The 22,040-nt window shown below is 54.2% G+C and overlaps 1 long non-coding RNA gene across 1 annotated transcript; it reads left to right on the forward strand.

Annotated features, from left to right (window-relative positions):
* The first annotated feature begins 207 nt into the window (after positions 1-207).
* Positions 208-22,002, forward strand: LOC108176628 (uncharacterized). Its single transcript, XR_001793303.4, has 3 exons — positions 208-391; positions 17,019-17,253; positions 20,767-22,002. It is a non-coding gene; the product is annotated as an uncharacterized LOC108176628 (long non-coding RNA).
* The last annotated feature ends 38 nt before the right edge of the window (positions 22,003-22,040 follow it).

Consider the following 22,040-nt stretch of genomic DNA (forward strand, 5'->3'; position numbering starts at 1 on the left):
GAGAATGGAGGTCAACCACCCAGCACAGAGATGGCAAAGGGCCTGTGACAGGGGACGCGTTGGAGCTGCGGGCTAGGCATCCCCTGGACCAAGCTCATGGCACCCCAGCCTTTGGGTCTCCAGAGGCTGCTGGAAGGCTGCCCTTGGCCTGGCGCTCGCCCCTCTTCACAGCTGCGCCTTGCACAGGATTCGCAAGGGCAAGGTTTCAGTTCTGCAAGCGGCCGCTCAGGAAACGCTGCCTGCCAGCTCTCTGCGGCCACGTCAGCAGAACACAGAGGACTGATGCCAGGGAAACTGGGAAGCAGCGGAGAAACCAGACGCCACTCAGGATGCTCTGGCCTCAGTCAGCCAATGGCCATTCCCTCCCACCAGCGACGACAACCAGAGCCGGGTAAGTGGGCGGACCCCGTTTCAGGAGCGTTTGTTCGACAATCTCCAGACCACACCGCAAGACCGTGACCATCTTCCAGGCCACACAGCACCTTCCGGCTCCTGCAGTCCGGAGTCTCCGGGCATGAGGTGAGAGGTGCCCCAGGTGGCGGCGGCTGCTGCGTGCGATCCTATCCGGCTTGCACATCGTCTAGTTCTGTATGTTCCCCCGGCATCCTGTTCGGAGCCTGCGCAAGGTCCGAAATGACCCACTCCTTACTGTATGTGGCAGCAGGCCACTTAGAAGACCGAGACCACTGCACAGCTGCGCCCCCTGTGTGCATCTTGGTGGGACAGCCCCAGCGCGCTGTTCCAGGAGGCAAGAGAAGGGTATTCACAGAGCTCTGCACAGACACCTGGACAGTCCCGCCCAGAGGCTCTGTCTTGAGCCAGAGCTGGAAACACTCGGGGACCTCATAGCACCCATTCTGGGCTGGTGACGGAGGTGGTTGGCTGGAGGTCAGCAGCAGCAATGTCCAGCCAGGGCAGTGTTCAGGGAGGGTTTCTGAACCAGCCCAGCCCTGTGGCATCTCTGCCTGTAGTCCCTGCCCACGAAGTGTCCATGGCCTTCATCCATGTCCCAAGCCCACGTCTTTGGACTTTCTGTAGCTTCTGCAAGACGACCGGTAATCTCCCAGCAGGTTCTTTTTTAATATGAGCTACGGTTGATTTCTGTTGCTTGCTCCCCAAAACATTGACTGTTAGAATGTGCAAAACCTTTATTTTCTTAAGATTTGAGTGAAATAATTGGGGCCTGTGCTGTGGTCCAGGGGGTTGTCACTGCTTGTGACAGTGGCATCCCGTATGAGTGCCAGTTCCCAGTCCCAGCTGCTCCACTTTCTTTTTTATTTTTTTTAAAGATTTATTTTATCTATTTGAAAGCCAGAGTTACAGAGAGAGGTAGAGACATAGGGAGAGAAGGAGAGGCAGAGAGAGAGGTCTTCCATTCACTGGTTCACTCCCCAATTGGCCGCCACAGCCGGAGCTGCACTGATCCGAAGCCAGGAGCCAGGAGCTTCCTCCAGGTCTCCCATGGGGGTGCAGGGGCCCAAGGACTTGAGCCATTTTCTACTGTTTTCCCAGGCCATAGCAGGGAGCTGGATGGGAAGAGGAGCAGCTGTGACTAGAACTGGCACCCATATGGAATGCCGGCACTTCAGGCCAGGGTGTTAACCCACTGCGCCACAGCGCCAGCCCTGCCAGCTGCTCCACTGTCAATACAGCTCCCTGCTAATGTGCCTGGGAAAGCAGCAAAAGGTGGCCCAAGGGCTTGAGTCTTTGCCACCCATGTGGGAGACCAGGATGGAACTCTTGGCTCCTGGCTTCAGCCTGGCCCAGCCCTGGCCATTGAGGCCATTTGGGGAGTGAACCAGAGAATGGGAGATCTCTCTCCCTGTCCATCTCTTCCTCTCTTGCTGCAATTCTGCCTTTCAAATAAATAAAGTCTTAGGAAAAAAGAGTGAAATAATAACACTACAGAAAAATTTCAGGGGGAAGGCAGAATTAGGACCCTTATAAAAATATAACTATTTTATTTAATTCATAAATTAATCAGAGAACTAGTCAAGATGTTCTAATAGTGCACAGGAGAATTCCAAGAACCAAACGTAAATGAAGGTACTTCAAAAAGTTTTTGGAAAAGTAGAATTGAAAGCTTATTTTGGCATAAAAGGACTTTGAAATCCAAGCATAGTATTTTCATAAAATTAAATTTTCATGAATTTTTGAAGGTCTCTCATATGAAAGAATTTTTTAAAAAAACAATTGCATCAAAATCAATGTATCTTTTCTTTCCATTTTCCACAAACTTCAAAACTTATATTTATTCAAGAGACAGACAGTGAGGCTGGACTATGCTGAAGCCAGCAAGCAGGACCTGCATCCTGGTCTCCCATATGGTGACAGAGACCCAGTGACTTCATCCATCACTGCAGCCTCCCAGGGTCTGCACCAACAGAAAGCTGGAATCAGGAGTCAAAGGCAGGAATTGAACCCATGCCCCACGATACAGGATATAGGGTCTAAACCGACATCTTAAACACTAGGTCAAGCATCTATGCCTCCATGGACTCTTTGAGAAACCTTCCTAGATCAGCGGAATGCCAAAACCAATTTATACCAGATGCAGGAACACCTGACCCACAAAGCAATAATCAATTGCATTCCACTGGACACAGTCCATTTGCATTATCTGAACACGAATATTAGCATCATGATCATTTTTCTATGATGGAATTGTAACACAGTTCAAATACATAGAAAGGTAGAGATGACCCAGAGAGTGACCTAGACTGGACATCAGTGACCATTTTATTTGTTGTGCCCATTCGAAAGCTTTTCACTAACTTTTCACGACAATATTAGGGGAGATGAGGGACTGGCACTGTGGTGTAGTAGGCTAAGCCCCTGCCTGTGGCACCGGCATCCCATATGGGGCTGGTTTGTGTCCCGGCTGCTCCAGCTCTCTGCTAATGGCCTGGAAAAGCAGTGGAAAATGGCCCAAGTCCTTGGGCCCCTGCACCCACATGGGAGACCCAGAAGAAACTCCTGGCTCCTGGCTTCGGATTGCCGCAGCTCTGGCTATTGCAGCCAACTGGGGAGTGAACCAGCAGATGGAAGACCTCTCTGTCTCTGTCTCTGTCTCTCTCTCTCTCAAATAAATAAATAAATATTTTTTTAAAATATTAGGGGAGGTGAGCAGATGGATGAAAGGGACAGTAAAAGCTACACTCAGAGGATCCCTTGGCAGAGACGGAGGTTGTCTGGATTTTCAGGGCTGACGTGGGGGGTGGGCGTGCACAGAAGTGGGGAGGCAGCAGGAGCCTGGTCATTCTGCTGGCAGAGTGAGCCTGTCTGCCCTGAAAGGCAGATTCGTGAAGGAAGGGGGGCGGGGCCGGAACACCCTCATGGCTTGTGATTGTGGCTCTCAGCTTAACACCTTGGGAGAAAGAGGTAAGAGAAGAAAGTAAAGGCAGTGTAAAGAGAGACAGGTGAAACGGGTGCTGGGGGCTGCAGGTCCTCCACTGGCTCCTGGTAGACAGTTTGGGGGTCCCTTCCTCCCGGCCCCTCCCCTGGCTGGGATGAAGAGACAGCCAGATGACCCCACCCCTCATAAGAGGGGAACAGAGTCTGAACTCACAAGGATCCAGCCATGGTCAGGCGGTATTGACCCTGGAGTGGGAAGAGAACAGAGAATGGGTCTCCTGTTGTTACCATGGCAATGTGGAGGCTGTTGCACGCTGGGTTTAGGGGAGCAACAGCTCAGGGCGTTGAGCAGAGGCGTTCTGCAGGGAGGTCAGGGCCCCAGGGTGCCTGGAAAGCCCCACTGCCAGGAGATTGTGCAGCAGTGTCACCTGAAATTAGGTTTCCTACAGGGAACCCCTGGTCCTCAAGTTCACAAGAACGGGCGCTCTGCTTCTTGTCCTTAAACCGGCCACCATGTGAATGGGCGCTCCACTTGTCACCCTTAAACAGGCTACCAGGAGTATGATGGACTTGGAGTCCTGGTCTTCCCTACTCTGCCTACATTTTAGGCAAGGACATAGGACAGTTGTTGAATGAAAGAATGAATCAATGAATGATACACAATGTCATCATTTCACTTTTTTTCCCCAAAGATTTTATTTTAGGAGGAGTGACAGAGAGAGAGAGAGAGAGAGAGAAATCGTCCATCCGTTGTTTCACTCCCCAAATGGCCGCAATGGCCAGAGCTGGGTCAGGCTAAAGCCAGGAGCCAGGAGCTTCTTCCAGGTCTCCCACATGAGTGCAGGGGTCCAAGGATTTGGGCCATCTTCCGCTGCTTTCCCAGGCCATAACAGAGAGCTGGACCAGAAGCAGAGCAGCCGGAACTCAAACTGGGCCCATATGGGATGCTGGTGCTGCAGATGGTGGCTTAACCTGGTGTGCCACAGCGCCGGCCCGTCAATGACCACATTGTATGGAGCCAGGCACTGTGCTAAGCGCCTCCCCTTTCAGAGGCAGCAAGTGGTGATGGCTTCAGAGCCGAGCTCAAACTGTCTGAAGCCTGGCTCTGCCTCCTCCTGGCTACGACCCTGGGCAGGTTGCTTAACCTCTCTGGGCATCAGTCTCTTCCCCCATAGCACAGGAGCAATAGCAGTCCTGGCTCAGTGGTTTGTGGCACAAATTCAATGTGTATGTAAAAAAGTAAAGCTCTGGGGAAAAAAAAAAAAAAGGCCAGTATACAGTAAGTGCTAAATAAATACTGTATGGGAGCGCCAAAACGCCCTTCCTAAAGTACTCCTGGAATCCCCACTTTGAAATCAAAGCTCGAAGAGGTTAAGGGCTCTCTGCTGAGCTGCTAAGGAGAGGGGCTGAGGGTCACACCCACGGCTGATCTGAGACCTACCGGCACAGCCGTCGGGCTGCGGTGCTTAAGTGTCCTTCAAGGTGCTGGGCACACGCAGCTGTCACCGCCGCACCCAGCCCCGGCCCTCGCAGAGCAAGGTTTGAGCCTCCCCGCCCGGCAGGGCAAGCGAGGGAGCAACACCCTCCTGGGTCCCGCGCCTCGCTGCAGTCGCCAGCACCGCGCGCCAGCTGCCATTGGAGCGCACCTTCTCGGCTGGCACGCCACGGAGGGGTCCGCCCGGGGCTGGCCGCAGGACGCCACGTCGCAGGGCCGGGCTTCCGGCCATCTCCTCCATCTGCTTCTCATTAGCGTCCTAAGCGAGGCCTGGCCCTGCTCCCCGGGCTGCGCCGAGCCCCACCTCCCCGCTAGCTCGCGGGCTCCGCCTGCGCCTGGTCCTCTGCGCCTGTCTCCGCAGCCACCTCTGCCTGCCCACCACACGCACACAAGCACACACACACACACACACACACTGGCACACGCACACGCACAGGCTCACACACACCTCCCTTGCCCCCCATGCCCTCCAAACCCACCTTCCTCCCGTTTAGGGGCCCTCGCAAACCCTCAGGGGGGTCCGAAGGGTCTGGATTCAAATCCCTGGTGTACACTGCTCTCCCACTGTATGGCTCTGCGCGAGTTACTTAATCTCTCTGGTCCTCACCCTCTCCACCTGCAATATGGGGGTGACTGACCCAGGACCCGCCTCCCAGGCTTGTCTTGGAGGTGAGATACAACACAGGTACACGGCCTGGCACCGAGTCAGGGCAGAGCCTTACTTATCTTTAGGACACTGGGGTAGACCAGTAGGACCTTGTTTGCAGGATGGGGACTAAGGTTTTATTTTAGAATTGGCACAGGAAGCAAGAGGCTGGGGGATCTAGTCCTGACACCTCAAAGGCAGGCAGATTCTGCATCCTGTGTTTTTTTTTCATTGAGCACTTACTGGGCACCATCTGTATGCCAGGTTGGGGAGGAATGGGAGAGATGACCACGAGGTGGTATGGAAAGAGGGGAAACAGCCGAGGTGATGGGCAGCAGGGGACCTCCGAGGAGCCCCACCCACATGGATGGGCGGGGCCGGTCCCATGTGCTCTTCCTGAACAGCAGGTGAAGAGCTTTGGCCCGTGGCGCTGCTGCAGAAGATGCCTCCCCACACACAGACTCTGTCCTGGGCACGGGGTCCTCCTCCAGCCCAAACTGCCAGCTCTTTCTGCTTCCAGACTTGGCACCCAGTCTGCTGGGGAGACAGAGGAGGAGGAGCAAGGCTGTCTCTGGACGCAGCATCTGGACTTTGTCCTGCGTGGGCAACAGGTGTTTGCACACATGGGTGTCCACACCCCCACACGGCTGCACCAGCCCCAAGGCCAGAGTGTCTCCTTGGAAATCCCAGGATGGTCTGAAACGTGGCAGTGCAAAAAGATTCTGCTCAGAGAGGGCACGGTTCCTGTCCAATGACCCCGCTCCTGCCGGGTCCCCTCCTGTGTCCACGAGATACTGCGAAGGCTGGGACCCTCCCAGATACCAGCCCCTTCCATCCTTAAAATCAGAGCCCTGGAGTGAGTCTCACTGACAGTATCAGAGCACAAACATCTGCATCCTAGCAGCGGTGGTGAGAGCAGGACAGACAGGCGGCTCTGCCTGAGCTGGGCGGGTCCTCGCTCCCCACCCCCACTACTCCCAGATGCTGCAGGAGCGGAACATGGGAGAAGGCAGGTAGGATTCTCCTGGTGCACTCTGAGTCCACACAGTGGGACTCCCCTAGCAGGGGTTAGGTCAGAGGGAGCAGGGGCACTGGAGCAGGCCAGGACTCGCAATCACAATGGAATTACACATACACCAGCAATCATTTTTAGTCCCTTCATAGCCATGATTTTATTTTCTATGGTTTTGGTTATGTGTGGTCAACATGATATGAAAATATTAAATGGGGAGGGGGGGCTGGGCTGGCACTGTGTAGCACAGCAGGCTAGGCTGTTGCCTGCAATGCTTGCATCCCATATGGGTGTCGGTTTGAGTCCTGGTAGCTCTATGCTAATGGCCTGGGAAAGCAGCGGAGGATGTCCAAGTACTGAAGCCCCTCCTGGTTTCTGGCTTCAGCCTGGCCCAGCCCTGGCTGTTATAGCTATTCAAGGAGTGAACCAGTGGATGGAAGGTCTCTCTCTCTCTCTCTCTCTCTCTCTGTAACTCTTTAAACCACATAAAATAAATCTCTTAAAAATGTATTAAATGGGAAATTTGAGAACTAGCTCACGAGTTCTAAGTCGTGCACTAAAGCCTGCAGGTGCCCTGCTCCATCCCACCCCAAGGGCCCAATGAGCCCTTTGTTCGGCCATGGCGGTGGTGACTGCATCGTTTGCAGGAGTCCCACAGAGCTTGGATTCAAGTGACCTTCACCCATTCGTCCCGCTACAGCTCACCCCATGGGCATTGTATCATCTCCCAGGATCATGAGAAGAAAGGAGAGGACAGGCCCATAAGATGTGGCAGAATATTATAATTGGTCTATTTTATTATTACTCTTTATCTGTTCCTGTGCCTATTGTGTAAATTAAGTATGTGTGTGAATTAAGTAAGTATGATAAGTATGGATGTGCTAGGGGGTGGGAAACAGAGTATAGCTAAGGTTTGCTACTCTCTGTGGTTCCAGGCATCCAGTGGGAGTCTTAGAATGTACCCCTGCTGATAAGAGGGATGGTATATTGTATGAATCCTATGGGCAAGAGTGGTGGCCTTATGTGTAAAGAGAAAACAGAAAGGTTTAAGATTTTGGGGGCCAGCGCTGTAGCATAGTGGGTAAAGCTGCTGCCTGTAGTGCCGGCATCCCATTTGGGTGCCGGTTTGAGTCCCAGCTGCTTCACTTCTGATCCAAGTCTCTGCTGTGGCCTGGGAAAGTCGTAAAAGATGGCCCAAATCCTTGGGCCCCTGCACCCACGTGGGAGACCCAGAAGAAGCTCCTGGCTCCTGGCTTCAGATCGGCACAGCTGTAGCCATTTGGAAAGTGAGCCAGCAGATGGAAAACCTCTCTCTCTCTCTGCCTCTCTGTAACTCTGCCTTTCAAATAATAAATAAACCTTTAAAAAAAGATTTATTTTGGAAGGAACTGAAATTGAGATATTGACAAGAGATCTGCATGCCCATGCCCACTGCAGTATCATTCACAAAAGATGAGATATGGAGCCAATCCAAATGTCCATCAGCAGATGACTGGATAAAGAAATTGTATGTGCATACAGTATTTATGATAATAAATGCAGTCCTCAGCCGGCATCACAGGTGGTGGCTTTACCCACTACGCCATGACCCCAGTCCCTCTCTGCCACTCAAATAAATAATTAAAAAAAAAAAAAAAGTCAAACTCATCAGAGCAGATAACAGAATGGTGGTTGCCAGGGGCTGGGAGAGGTGAAATGAGATGATGTTGACCAAAGCATGCAAAGTTTCAGTTACTCAAAGTGAAGAAATTCTGGAACTCCCCCATGCAACACAGGTCTGTGGAGAAAAGACACTGTATTGTACAATTAAAATGTTACTAACAGGGCATATCTATGTTCAGTGCTCTAACCACAAAGGAACGAGGAAAGCAAAAACACACACACACACACACACACACACAAAAGACGTGGGAGGGAACTGTTGGAAGTGATGGAGATGTTTGTGGCGTTGATCGATGGTTTCACAGGTGTACACTTAGCTCCAAAGGCATTAAGCTGTATACATGAAATAGCTACAGCTGCTGGCGTGTCAACCCTACCTCAATACAGCGTGTAGCAAAGATCTGACTTGAAGATAGACTCTGTGGGGCCTGGTGATGAACTGGATGGAGAAGCCAAGGATGATCCCAGGCTTCCACATGGTCTGCGGGAGGGGAAGGAGGTTAGAGCAGGCTGCAGTTCCTGGCTTTTGGTGAGGTTGGGTTTTTGAGATTATGCAAGCTGGCTGGGGCACTGTCAACACTGGATGGCATTTAAGCCGTGGTTGTGGATGGCACCACCTAATGATCGAGAGTTCAGAGAGCAGAGATGATCATGCAGAAGGAAACTTGAAGACTCTCAGTGTCAAAAGTCACTGACAGAAGGAGGAGCTACACGGAGTCAGAGCAACCAGCCAGGTGGGGCCTGGGGGAGCCCACAGGGCAAGAGAAGAGCGAGTTTCCAGAAGCAGGGGTGGCTGACCAGGCTTGAAAGAGCAAAAGCACAGCCAGCCATCTGGGGACCAAAGGGGAAAATGCCAGGACAGGAAGAGGAGATGGCAAATGTCCCTGTATCCATCACAAAATCCTGCAGTGCTGGGGCAGGCAGGGAGGGCCAGCAAATCCAGACAGGTGTCCATCGCAAACCCCTCTACACGGAGATCTGCATTTGTAAAAACTCAGTAGAGGGGGCCCGAGTTGTGGCAAAGCGGTTTAAGCCGCTGCCTGCAACCCTATCATCCCATAGGAGCACAGTTTTGAGTCCCGGCTGCTCTGCTTCTGATGGCGCTCCCTGCTAATGCACCTGGTAAAACAGAGCAAGACGGCCCAAGTGCTTGGGGGCCTGCCATCCATGTGGGAGAGCTGGGTGAAGTTCCAGGCTCCTGGCGTCAGCCTGGCCCAACCCTGGCCATTACAACCATCTGGGGAGGGAACCAGCAGATGGAAGTTCTCTCTGTCTCTCCCTCTGTAATTCTGCCTTTCAAGTGAATAAAATAATAAATCTTCTAAAAAGAGGTTTATTTATTTGAAAGGCAGATGATAGAGAGAAGAAAGACAGATATATAGAGAGTGCTTTTATCTACTGGTTTACTCCCCAAATGGTCTCAACAGCTAAGGTTGGGTCAGGTCAAAGCAAGGAGCCAGGAACTCCGTCTGGGTCTCCCACTAGAATGGCAGGAACCCAAGTACTTGGGTGATCTTCTGTTGCCTTCCAAGTGCATTAGCAGGAAACTGAATCAGAAGAGGAGGTGGTACTTGATCCTAAGCACTCTGACATGGGATATAGCAGCTGCTCCATAATACCAGCCATAAAACATTGACTTTTTCTTTTTTTAAAGACTTATTTTATTTATTTGAAAGTCAGAATTACGCAGAGAGAGAGAGAGAGAGAGAAAGAGAGAGAGAGGTCTTCCATCTGCTGGTTCACTCCCCAAGTGGCCACAATGACTGGAGCTGAGCTGATCCGAAGCTAGGAGTCAGGATCTTCTTCCCGGTCTCCTACATGGGTGCAGGGGCCCAAGGACTTGGGCCATCTTATACTGCTTTCCCAGGCCATAAGAGAGAGCTGGATCAGAAGAGGAGCAGCCAGGACTCGATCTGGCACCCATATGGGATACCAGTGCAGCAGGATGGGGCTTTAACCTGCTGTGCCACAGAGCCGGCCCCAAGCATTGGCTTTTTTTTTTTTCCACAGAGTTAGTGAGAGAGAGAGACAGAGAGAAAGGTCTTCTTTCTGTTGGTTCACCCCCCAAATGGCCGCTAGGCTGGCTCACTGCACCGATCTGGAGCCAGGAGCCAGGTGCTTCCTCTGGGTCTCCCATGCGGGTGCAGGGCCCAAGGACCTTGGCCATCCTCCACTGCCTTCCCAGGCCACAGTAGAGAGCTGGACTGGAGGAGGAGCAACCGGGACAGAATCCGACGCCCCAACCGGGACTAGAACCCGGGGTGCCGGCGCCGCAGGTGGAGGATTAGCCTAGTGAGCCACGGCGCCAGCCCCAAGCATTGACTTTTTTTTTTTTTTTTTTTTTTTTTGACAAGCAGAGTGGACAGTGAGAGAGAGAGAGAGAGAGAGAGAGAGAGAAAGGTCTTCCTTTTGCCGTTGGTTCACCCTCCAATGGCCGCCGCAGCCGGCGCGCTGCGGCCGGCGCACCGCGCTGATCCAATGGCAGGAGCCAGGAGCCAGGTGCTTTTCCTGGTCTCCCATGGGGTGCAGGGCCCAAGCACCTGGGCCATCCTCCACTGCACTCCCTGGCCACAGCAGAGAGCTGGCCTGGAAGAGGGGCAACCGGGACAGAATCCAGCGCCCGGACCGGGACTAGAACCCGGTGTGCCGGCACCGCTAGGTGGAGGATTAGCCTAGTGAGCCGTGGCGCCGGCCCCAAGCATTGACTTTTAAGTCAATGACTAGTTAAGTCATTTATGATGTTTATAAATGCAATGGAATTCCATGCAGTTGTCAAAATATTAGCAAGGTGAATCCGTATGTCCGAGACTTTGAACTTTCCAAAAGTTTACACAGACATACACACACACACACACACACACACACAATGTATACGAGGGTACTTGAAAAAGTTCATGAAAAGTGGAATTAAAAGATAAGTTTAGGCCTTTTAACCTAGTGGTTAAGACACCTGTGCCCCATGCTGGAGAGCCTGGGTTCGATTCCCTGCTCTGGCTGTTGATTCCAGATCTGCTAAGGCAGACCCTAGGAAGCAGTGGTGACGGCTTAAGTGGTGATGTTCCTGCTACATGTGTGGGAGATCTGTGGGAGGCTTGGGTTCCAGTGCCTGGCTCCAGTCCCTGCCCAGCCTGGCCCAACCCCAGCTATTGTAGGCATTTGGGAAGCGAAGCAGCAGATGGAAGCTCTGGCTGGCTGGCTCTTTCTTTGTCCCTCTGCCTCTCAGATAAACAAAAAAAAAATTTTAACATAAGTCTATTTTGGACCAAAAATTATTTTCAGGGGCTGACGCTGTGGCACCATCAGCTAAGCTACCATCTGCTGTGTCGGTATCCCGTATAGGCGCCAGTTCATGTCCTGGCTGCTCCACTTCCAATCCAGCTCCCTGCTAACGCATCTGGAAAACAGCAGAAGATGGCCCAAATAACTGGACTCCTTCCACCCACATGGGAGGCCTGGAAGAAGCTCCTGCCTCCTGGCTTTGACTTGGCCCAACCCTGGCCATTGTGGCCATTTGGAGAGTGAACCAGCGGATGGAAGATATCTCTCTCTGTAACTCTGTCTTTCAAATAAATAAATAAGAAGGGCTCTTCAAAGAGTGTTTGGAACATGCGTATTACAAAAAAACTATACAAATATTTCAAAATTTTTGCACCAAATAAATTTATTTTTAATCTCATTTCCCGCAGACTTTTGAAAAGTATTTTCATAGATATTATGATCTCATTTATATACAATGATATGTAAATATATAATATAGTATGTCACTTTATATTATATAAAGTTATATTTTTAAATATTGGTAACTAAAGGTGACTGTGAAGATAAATACTATAAACGTATATATAAGTGCACACACAGCACATCGAAAATATACTCACCAAAATGCCAATAATGGCAAGCCATCAGTGACAGAGTCTGAATTATTTTTTCATTTTCTTTTTAGTAGTTTTCTGTGTTCTTCAAAATTTCCACAATAAGCATGTACAATTTTAATGAATCAATTTATTTTTTAAAAAGATTTTATTTGTTTATTCGAGAGGTAGAGTTACAGTGAGAGGGAGAGACAGAGAGAAAGGTCATCCATCCACTGGTTCACTCCCCGAATGGCCGCAATGGCTGGAGCTGAGCCGATCCGAAGGATCGAGGTGCTTCTTCCAGGTCTCCCACGCGGGCACAGGGGCCCAAGCACTTGGACCATCCTCCACTGCTTTCCCAGGCCGTAGCAGGGAGCTGGATCAGAAGAGGAGCAGCCGGGACTAGAACCAGCACCCATGTGGGATGCCGGCACAACAGGTGGAGGATTAACCTACTGTGCCACAGCGCCAGCCCCATCAATTCATTTAAAATAATAATAATAATAACTCTACAGGCGGCTTCAGAAGGAACCCTTGCTGGTGGTGTGCTGAGGGGACTGTAGCTGAGCGGAGGTGAGGGGGTGGCTCCACACGCCCATGCCCTCCCCAAGTCTGAGACGGGACCCCTCTGTAGCTGAGCGGCCCCTTGCACAACGAGTGGGCCCCTCATTCAGAAGCCAGCAAGGATTTCAAGATGGTGACAACACAGCGCGTAGCCCTGTGCAGGCTCCCCTCAGCTTGTGAGCCGGCTGGGGGTGGGGTGGCCCTGCCTGGCAAGCCCATCTGAGATAATTACACAGCACCTGCTGTCAGAGAGGCCAGGAAAATCAGTCAAGGGGGAGCTGATCTGGGCCCCGCGACGCCAGGTCCCGAGTGAGAAATGGATCCCCACAGACCCCTTTTCTGGACCGCAGTCTCCCTGGAGCAAACCACATGAACGTTCACGCGTCTGAACCCCTGGCTCCTGAGACCCTGAAGACCCAGCCACAGGCTCTGAGGGCTGGGCAAGCCAGGAGGGCCTTCAGTTCATGCAGGAAGGCAAGCCTAGAGGGCTGCCTGTTGGAGGTGGCAACTGCCTGCTGTGTAGAATCCCCTGGCTTGACCCAAAGAAGCTTCTCCTGAGACCTCATGCTACCCTGGCCTGCCACCCTCCCACTGTGATGTGTGTGTGTGCGCAGGCCATCCCTCCAACACACAGCAGTTGGGCTGCCTCACGGGAACCTCCTCCTGGGCCTTCCTCCCCCACGCCTCCCGGCTCCTGGGCATCACAAAGACAGCCTGTGTTGGGGCCCGGCAGGCGCTGACGGTGCAGACAGCCTACACGTCCCGTCGGCCACATGGCACAAAGACTGGTCTGTGTGGCCCGGCCTGGTGGGCCCACGGGCTCCCTCCCTCTGCCAGGCACTGGGGTTGAATCATCAGAACTTCCCAGGAGGCTGCCGGCCCACAGGGGCCCTGTGGGATCCCAGTGTGGCCAGCAACTAGTGGCCGCCCCTGCGCTGACCGGCAGCCTCTGTGAGGGCCAGAGCAGCAGCTGCCCATCAAGGTCTCAGCCACCACACCCTGCAGCCCACCGGGAATGGGGCATCTGCAGTAGCCCAGGCCCTCGATGTTAGAGTCCGTCTCCTATCGGTCTCAGCCCCCACCCCCCCACCCCCCGCAGCCCTGGGGTCCCCATTGGCCTTTGTGCTCTCCCGGGAGATCTGGGACCCGGCTGCACCTGGACATCCCTCCCCAAGGAATTGCCCACCGTTCCTCCTGCTGTGGGCTCTGTGGTTTGATGGCCCCCAGGGTCCACTGGAATTGGAAACTCGTGGCCAGAGTGGAGAATCTTTGAGGCGTGCAGCCTCGAGTGAGGAGTGGGGCCGTTGGAGGCGTGCTCTGGGAAGGGAGCCCTCATGGGACCCCTTGCCTGGAGCCCTAGGGCTTTTGTAGAAGCAGCCAGCCTGGCCCCTCCCTCTGGGGGTCCCGGCAGATCCTACCAGGTACTTTGCCCAGGCACCTGTTGGATTCAGCCGCTAGGAGACCCTGGCCGGAGGCTGGGGGTGAGGAGAGAGGATGCAGAGTTTTACGACCCCTCTCCCCTCTCTGGTCTGGCAGGGGTGCCAGGCAGGTTCCCCTCCAGGCTGCCCCTCTCACCAGCACCGGGAAACAGTCTCTCACCCCCAGCTCTTCAGGCGGAAGCTGGAAGGGCTCCCCCATGCTGCTAGTGCCTGGTGAGCCGCCACACCCCTGGGGTCCCCAAGCTCTACCCACTTGGCTGTGAGCGGCCCCTCTGTTAAGATAACCTCCTTAGGAATCCCCTCGGAGCTGCGGCTTTGCTTCCTGCCCCGAGCCTGAGGATCACCACCAAGTGGCCCCCAGTGGCGGCCGGGCCAGGGGGAGTGGCCAGTGGTCCCCAATCTGGGTCAGAGGGGCTCCGTTTGTATCTCAGCCTCCTTGACTTCCAAGGTGCTCCACCGCTCTCTGCTTTTGGTTTCTGGACCGTGAGAACTCCCCAGGGCCAACATCAGACCCCTCCTCAGCCCAAGGGTTTCTCAGAGGGCTTTTTGCTCCTGATAAGAATGAGGAAGTGGGGGCAGGTTCTCATGGCTGATTCCTTTTGTCTCTTGTCTGGTTCCTCCCTCTGCTGCACCACTCATGTGGCTGAATCCTGCTCCCCTCAGCTCATGAGGTCATACCCTAAAGGAATAGCCTTTATTCCCCCTTCCACAACGGTGGGCTCGCCCTTGCCTAGTTCCTTACTGCAGTACGCAGATGTGCGTGTTCTACCGATACTGATCGTGTTGACTCACTCCTGAGCCTGGGTTGTTTTCTTAGTAAATCGCTGGAGTTTGGAGCACACGCCCCTCCCCGGAATCATGTCCCAGGATCCCTTTGGAAGCAGGGAATGTGCTGCTAACGCAACGTCCCTATCTCTTTCCTGCACCTCAACCCTTGATCTGGCTTCCACCTGAGGCTCCCAACAGAGGCAAGTACAGACCTGGCATCATCTCTCTCTCATTCTCGCTCTCACTCTCGTTCTGTGTTAACTTATTCTGAGATCCCAGAGGCGGCCCTTTGGGAATGAAGCCATCCTCCCATGGGTCCGTCCACTCCATGGACACTCCCACGGCAGGGAGACACAAAGCCGCTCTTCTCCAAAGACCAGCGCTGCTGTTTGAAGTTCAAGCGACAGCAATTTCAGTCTTTCCCAAGGCCTTCAAAAGAGGAAGTGGACGCGAGAGCTTTCAACAATGCTGTTCAAAACACGAGTTTGAACCTCACATCGTGTCAGCCAGGGTCCCTGGGGATGGGGATGGCATGCGTGAACAGGGAAATTCGTGAGAAATTTAGTAAAGAGACTGTACACAAAGCTGCAGGTAGGATTCGGGAAGTCAGTTTGGGGGAAGCAGAATCCTGTGGCTAGCAACATCCGGGGACCATTCCCAAAGGTAATGGGACAGCTACGGGACCCCACAGAGGGTGGTGGCAATAAGAGGGCCCTGGACAGATGCTGGGGCCTCCAGGAGGGGGCACACTCCAGCCATAAGGACCCAGAAGGCAGGGGGAGTGCAGGGCAAATACTCTGGCTCCCTCTCCTCCTGCCCTCCAGACAGTCCCATCGGATGGACCCAGCTGACTCAGCATCCCACGGTGGGGAGCAGAGCAGAGCGGGCGCAGGCCCGGCTGAGGGGAGCAACAAATGACAGGTCCTCAACACAAACGCTCGGCGTCTACAACGCACTGGGAAGCAACAAATTGAGGGCATAGACATCAGGGAGTGTCTGGGGCACGGCAGATGGGGTGCGCACATCTCACATCAGAATGCCCAGCGTTGAGTCCTAGCTCCACTGCCAATTCCAACTTCCCGCTAACGCATCTCAGGGAGGCAGCAGGTGATGGCTCATGCGCGTGGGCCCCTGCCACTCACGTGGGAGACCTGGATGGATGCAGTTCCGGGTTCCTGGCTTTGACCAGGCCCAGCTGTTTGCGGGCATTTGGAGAGTGAACCAGCCAATGGAAGATCTCAGTCCATCTGTCTGTTTCGCCCTCTCTCTCTCTGTCTCTCTGCCTTTCAAATAAAATGAAAACAAATATTTTTCACACACACAAGAAAGAAATTAGGAATATTTGCACAACCAAATGGCTTGTTGGTTTTACAGATATTTTTAACTTGTTTCCTTTATAAAATGAACTTCTCTCTGCAATAAAAAAATAGTTTCATTTGTGGGAAATGCAGCTTTCTCAGAGGTAAGGGGTGCAAGCTGGGGTACACATGTCTCCCACACATCTGCCCCCTCCCCGGGGACCTCCTTGTTGATGTCCACATCAGGGGAGGGCAGAGAGTGTCCAGGAAGGTCGCCGGGGAGGAAACAGACACTGCAAAGCTTCAGCAGCCGGCCAGCCAGGCTGCGCAGGCGCAGATGAGCTCGCGAAGGTGCTCATGCCGTTTGGCAGCTGCTAAGCTCACACAGGAGACACCAGCTTGGCCTCCCCGAGGGCTCCCCCCGGTATTCCCAGCGACCTTCACGTTGACCTACAATCTTAAAGTCCTGGCGCAGCAGGGGCTTTCCCAAAGACAGACACACAGATCTGTAGCCCCCGGGGACCTAGCCATGGGAAAGCATTTTCCAAGGAAAGTCTTCGGAAGATTTTCCTGCCCGCTGTAAGACATCATTGTACAGTCGCAGTTCACTGATTCTAACTTCACCAATAAGGCCAGGCCTCCGGCGTCCAGCTGGGAGTCTGCTCAGCTGCAAGGCCCAAGGCCACCCCTAGACCCCAGCCAGAGGGAGACAAATGGCTGGATCCACACGTGGCACGCCCTGCTCCACGCGTGGTCACAAAGACAAGAGCCACTGAATCGTGGCGCGCCTGCAGAGCCCACCCGGTGATGTCAACCCTCTCCTTTTTTAAATTTTTTTTGACTCTTTTCTTTTAATCCCCAACCCTTCCCTGCTCTTCTTGTCCTATGCTAGCAAGTCACTGTGCCTTTATGAACTTGAAAAACAGATCGGGAACTGGACTCCCAGACCTGGACCAGAAGAGCCCGTGGCGAGTGCGGAAGACAGTGTGTCTGAACGAAGCTGTTCGAACAACTGACCTTTTCAGATGGATCCCGGCACAATGTGTCTCTTGGCACCGTCTTGGGGGCCGCAGGGCCTGCTGCTGCCAAGCCTCCCGCTGACATCTCCTGGATCCTCCTCAAACACCCATTATGCCCAGACCGGTGGCCGTGGACTTGCAGGTTCGTTCTTAGTTCCTCAAGGCTGGCCGTGGTCTCCTCCTGTCTGCGGCTCTGCAGCTCTTATCTTCGCCATGTGTCACCATGGCCCCGCTCTGGTGAGAGTGTGCTGGGATGCGGGCATGGCTCAGAGCGTGCCTCCACTCCCTCCCGGCACACACGGACCGCCCCCCCGTGGAGCCAGGGTCTCCCTCCCAGGACTGGGGCCCAAGTTCGGCCAACCTGAGCTGGGCCGGGTTTCATCGCCCTCTCCAGCCCCGTTTCGTGCCCTCCCCCTGTTCCTGGAGAGCCAGCCTGCAAGGTGCACCCTAGCTCCCAGGGGGACCCTGCCCCCGCGAAGTTCCTTCCTCCACTGCATAGGCCTGGCTCATGGACGCCATTGTGGGACTGGCAGAAAGCATCTAGGAGATAGAGACGGGTGGCGTCCGCCTTGCTCTTCTGGACCGCTCGTTCTGGGGAGTCAGTGGCCATGCTGTGTGGGCGCTTAAGCAGCCCCAAGGGAGAGATCCACGGGGTGAAGAAGGAGGCCTCCTGCCCACAGCCGGCACAGACCCAGGCGAGCCCTCAGAGCACCACAGACCCAGCAGCCAGAGCGGCCACCTCTAAGCGACCCTGCTCCTGACCCAAGGAACTGATGGCTCGGCCATCCTGCCGCCTTAGGCTGCTATGTGTTGTGGCTGGATTGCGTCACAGCGTTAGACTATTAGTATGCTGGGGACGAAGGCCAAGGGTCAACCTCTGGGGCACACAGCAGAGTGGAGGAGGATGGAGAATGGACGTGGAGGATCGCACAGTGACCAAGTCAGTACACGTGCTCTCTTGGCCCATGACCATCCTGGGACTCTTTCTCTCTCTCTCTCTCTCTCTCTCTCTCTCTCTCTCTCTCTCTCTCTCTCTCTTTTGACAGGCAGAGTGGACAGTGAAAGAGAGAGACAGGGAGAAAGGTCTTCTTTTGCCGTTGGTTCACCCCGCAGTAGCCTCTGTGGCCGGCGCACCGCGCTGATCCAAAGCCAGGAGCCAGGTGCTTCTCTTGGTCTCCCATGGGGTGCAGGGCCCAAGTACTTGGGCCATCCTCCACTGCACTCCCGGGCCACAGCAGAGAGCTGGACTGGAAGAGGAGCAACTGGGACAGAATCCAGTGCCCCGACCAGGACTAGAACCAGGGGTGCCAGCACCGCAGGCGGAGGATTAGCCTATTGAGCCGCGGCGCTGGCCCTGGGACTCATTTTTCAAAAGGGGACATGGGGCCGGTGCTGTAGCGTAAAGCCGCCGCCTGCAGTGCCAGCATCTCATATGCTGGCACTGCAGCATATGAGATTGTCTCATCAGGAGCAAACAAGTCCCACCCCTCGCTGGTTGATTGGCACCACTGAGGTGTTAATGCCCACCCCCAGGCCAGAGAGCATCCTCTGCAGTGACACGCAGGAAGCCATGGGCATGCGCGGGCATGGGCTGAGGACTGGGGACACTGACTGCACCTGCCACCTCACTTACCTCCAAGTCTGCACTTCCTTGTCTGTAAGCCATGGATGAGGGGCAGGTATTGGCCCAGTGGTTGACACCAGCTATGACGCCTGTGCCCCACATCCCAGTGCCCGGGTTCAACCCCTGCCTTTGGCTCCTGCCTTTGGCTTCCTGCTACTAATGCAGACTCTGAGAGGCAGCAGTGACAGCCTGAGGGATTGGGTTCCTGCCATCCATGTGGGAGACTTGGATTGAATTCTAGGCTCCTGCCTTCGGCCCCAGCCCAGGCCTGGCTACTGCAGGCATTTGGGGAATGAACCAGTGGATGCAAGCAAGCTCTGCCTATCTGTCTCTCTGCCTGTTGCATGAAGCGGGGGCTGGGAGGAGAAGTAGAAGGAGGAGAGAAGCCTCCCCGTGGCCAGGGCGGCTGCACAGGCTGTCTTGGGTGACACGCACAGAGCACGAGACACATACTATAAATGTCATCACGTCAGCCTTTACTGTTGGCAGGAACACTCCTCTTGGCTACCTGAGAAGAGCTCCCTTCAAAGAGCACTGCCTCCCAGCCTCCCATCCACCCCAGCCTTCAGGGGCCACAGAGACCAGGGAAGGGGCCAGGAAGCCCTGTGCGGACCCAGGGACTCCTGCTAAGACGCACCCGCATCTCCTGCAGTGGGGCAGCTCTGCAGGGCCGAGAATGCTCCCAGCCTGCAGCCTTGTGGCTGCATAGACACTGCCCCCTGAGACCAGGAACAGGGCCTTCTTCCTCTCCCAGACACGAGGCCTGGGGGCGGGGCTGCCACCATACAACGGATGAAGGATGCCCCTGTTCCCAGGGCCTGCCTCCTGCTCTCAGCCCTTAGGCTGGGCCTTTCCCCAGCCTGCCTCGTGGGCCTCGCCAGCCTGAGCCAGGAGTGCACACAGCTGGGTCTGCAGCCACCACACCCTGACCCACATTTTTCTAAAAACCAACAAAACATCCAGCCAGCTACAGACTTCTCTGCACAGACAGCGACCATGGTGCTGGGCTCTCTGGAGCACCCAAGGACGCTGTCTCTCCCCCTGGACCTGTGCCCTCCCTCCCCGCTAGCTGACAGGCCCTGTCCCGCACGAGTAGAGGGGGAAGCACAGGCAGCCCTTGCTTCCCACCCTGTGCCAACACAACCTGCCCCACCCCCCCAGCAGCAGAGACCTGGCTTCTCCCCACTTGGTTTTGTGTTCCAAGTGCAGCCCGAGAAAAACTTTCTGGGGGCCGGAACTGCCCGGAACACTAGCAATGGTTCTGGGCAGCTGGCGAGAGCACTTAGGGAGTTGCTGTTTTCTTCTTTATACCTTTTGTATTTTCCACAGTGGGCACATTCTATTTTTTATTGTCAGAAAAACAAGAGCGCTTTTTAAGTAAGGAGTTTAAAACCTCGTTTGCTCGCCTCCCACGTTTTTGGTTGTGGTGTTTTGTTTTGTTTTGTTTTGTTTTTTTCACGGCCTCAGCTCGTTCCAGGGGTCAGTTCCTCCTTCTCTGTTCCGAGTCCTCTGCCTTCGACCCTTTTGCTTCTCTGCTTCCTGAGAACAGACGCTAACTGCAGTTGCTCCTGCCAGCCGCGGCAGTCCCCAGCCCACCCCCACCCCCATGTTTCTCGGTTCTCTTTCTCCCGGGGAATGTGTGTCATCAGAAGTTGTGCTCTCGCACCAAGCGATGGGCCTCCCATCCCTGCTGCCAGCACGCACGGGGAGGAACACAGCGGCATCATGAAGAAGCGTCAGACAGCCCCGTGCGCAGGGACGTTCGGCCGACTGCCTGCACTCTGCGCAGATGTCAATGTCGCGGAAGTCACAGAAAGCCCGAGGACCTGCTTGGGGGAGAGCAGAGAGACGGGCAAGCAGAGGCCGCAGGCGAGCCGGGATCTCCCTCTGCTGCCTAGGACATTCCTGGGGCCGCTGGCGACAAGGCAATCTGAATAGATCTGCAGATGAGCTAACTGCGCTGGAGAGAGGTCAGCTTCCCGGGGTTGGGTGACCGCACTGTGCTTACCTCGCTGCCTTTTCCTTTTTCAGAATTCTACACCGAGGCTCCGGAGGGTAAAGGACATCATATCTGCAGTTTCCTCTCCTGTGATTCAAAGACAGATACAGAAAGCAACCAGGCAAACGTGGTGAAATGCTAACATTTGGAGAATCTGGCTGAAGCGAAAAAAAAAAAAATTCTTTGTTCTCGTCTTGCATCTTTTTTTCTTGGTCCCCTTGATTTTTGACCTCCGGGTTAATGAAGTTGACACGACGGCTGGATTCCAGCACTGACTCCAGACTTGAACTGGGTCCTTGAACTGTGTCCTCACTCTGATTTGCCCCTGTACAGGCCCTGAGCCAAGAGTTTGGTGAATGATAAATTCACCAGCGAGGACGGTCTGCTGGTTTATTGAGCGCTTACTATACGTGTCAACCCTGGCACGGCCCTGAGTGCTCTACCTGCCACTCCACTCACTCCCCCCACCCCTGGTCGTATTTTGAGGTGGGTGTCACTGTCCCCAAGTTACAGGCACAGAAACTGAGCCTCTCAGAGATGAGCTCATTTCCCCAGGGTGCCAGCAGCAATTCAGCGGCGAGGCCAGAACTGATTCACAGATCTCTCAGGCTCCGCTGTCCTACACGAAGCAACCCTGACATCACCAAGGAGACTTCCCAGCAGCTGCTCTCTTGTAATGCGCCCTGTCTTGCTTCTCCTTTGCTGAAATGATTAAAAAAAAATGCTTCTGAAGCTCGGCTCCCTGGGCCAGTGAACGCCAGAGATATGCTGCTGTTGAGATTCAAATGACTCAAAAAGTAAGTAGGACTTAAAGACCAGCTCTTCGGCTGCACTAGCCGCATGTCAGTTCCTCGACAGCTGTGTGTGGCTTGCGGCTGTTGTTACTGGACCGTAGCCAGATCTGAACAGAGCAGATTGTACCACATTTCTAACATTGCAAAAAAGTTCAATGCGGGGGGCGGGGGGCGGGGGAGAGCAGGCAGCCTGGGATGCCCGCATCCTGTGTTGCAGGGCTTGGGTTGGAGTGCTGCCTCTCCCTCTGATCCAGGACGCACACCCTGGAGGAAGCAGGTTCCCTGTCACCCGCATGGAGACTCACATGGAGTTCCTGGTTCCAGGCTTTGGCCTGGCAGGCCCTCCGCTGCTGTAGGCAATTGGGGTATGAACCAGCAGATGAAAGATCAATCCATCTATCCACCTACCTACCTATCTATCTATCTAATCTCTATCTCTCTGTGCTCTGCCTTTCAAATAAATTTTAAAAAGCTCAGTGAGACAAAGCTATTCCAAAATATTTCACACACAC

The sequence above is a fragment of the Oryctolagus cuniculus genome, chromosome 11, assembly GCF_051225735.1.
Source record: "Oryctolagus cuniculus isolate XC-2025 breed Fujian yellow rabbit chromosome 11, ASM5122573v1, whole genome shotgun sequence".
Classification (NCBI taxonomy): domain Eukaryota; kingdom Metazoa; phylum Chordata; class Mammalia; order Lagomorpha; family Leporidae; genus Oryctolagus; species Oryctolagus cuniculus.